Below are 386 nucleotides of genomic sequence, written 5' to 3' on the forward strand. Positions count from 1 at the left end.
TCTTCCTTTTTTGTTTTAATATTGTTATGGGTGTGTTGCAAGAACTTATTTGTAGAGCTAAAACACTTAAACACAAGGTATCATTATTGGGGTTATTCTTGATCTGGTTGAAGGGGGGTTAATTCTATTTGGAAGATTAACTTCTATGAAAATTATAGTTGTTTTTTTTAGGATATTGACCATGATATTGATTATATCCTGAGAAAAGGACAATGATATTGATTTGTATAAAAAATATTATTTGCACTGCTTGGACTTTGCCAATGAAATATCTGGGAATCCCTAACCATACTTATAACTTAAGGAATAGTGACAGGAGTAAAGTTGAGAATAAGATTGGGAGTAGAATAGGTACTAGCAAGGTAGATTATGAGATTATGGAGGAA

This window comes from Triticum dicoccoides, chromosome 7B, assembly GCF_002162155.2.
Source record: "Triticum dicoccoides isolate Atlit2015 ecotype Zavitan chromosome 7B, WEW_v2.0, whole genome shotgun sequence".
In the NCBI taxonomy this organism is placed as follows: domain Eukaryota; kingdom Viridiplantae; phylum Streptophyta; class Magnoliopsida; order Poales; family Poaceae; genus Triticum; species Triticum dicoccoides.